Consider the following 246-nt stretch of genomic DNA (forward strand, 5'->3'; position numbering starts at 1 on the left):
TCTGCTTTAGTATGCTTTAAGTTGTCTGGTTTTGATTTAGTGTACGATTACATAACGAAATTTAAATGCATTATTCAGTTTCTGATTTTTAAAAATTTCCTATTTTCAAAGAAAAGAAATTTTTGGGGTGAATTTTAAGGTGTTATGTATTTCATATTTTTTGTACCTCATAGAGCAGATAAGAAGTCAACCTAATATGAGTTCTTTATTTCAAAAGTTAATATTGCAATATATTTGGTCACCCAA

The sequence above is a fragment of the Penaeus monodon genome, chromosome 25 (genome assembly GCF_015228065.2).
Source record: "Penaeus monodon isolate SGIC_2016 chromosome 25, NSTDA_Pmon_1, whole genome shotgun sequence".
Classification (NCBI taxonomy): Eukaryota; Metazoa; Arthropoda; class Malacostraca; order Decapoda; family Penaeidae; genus Penaeus; species Penaeus monodon.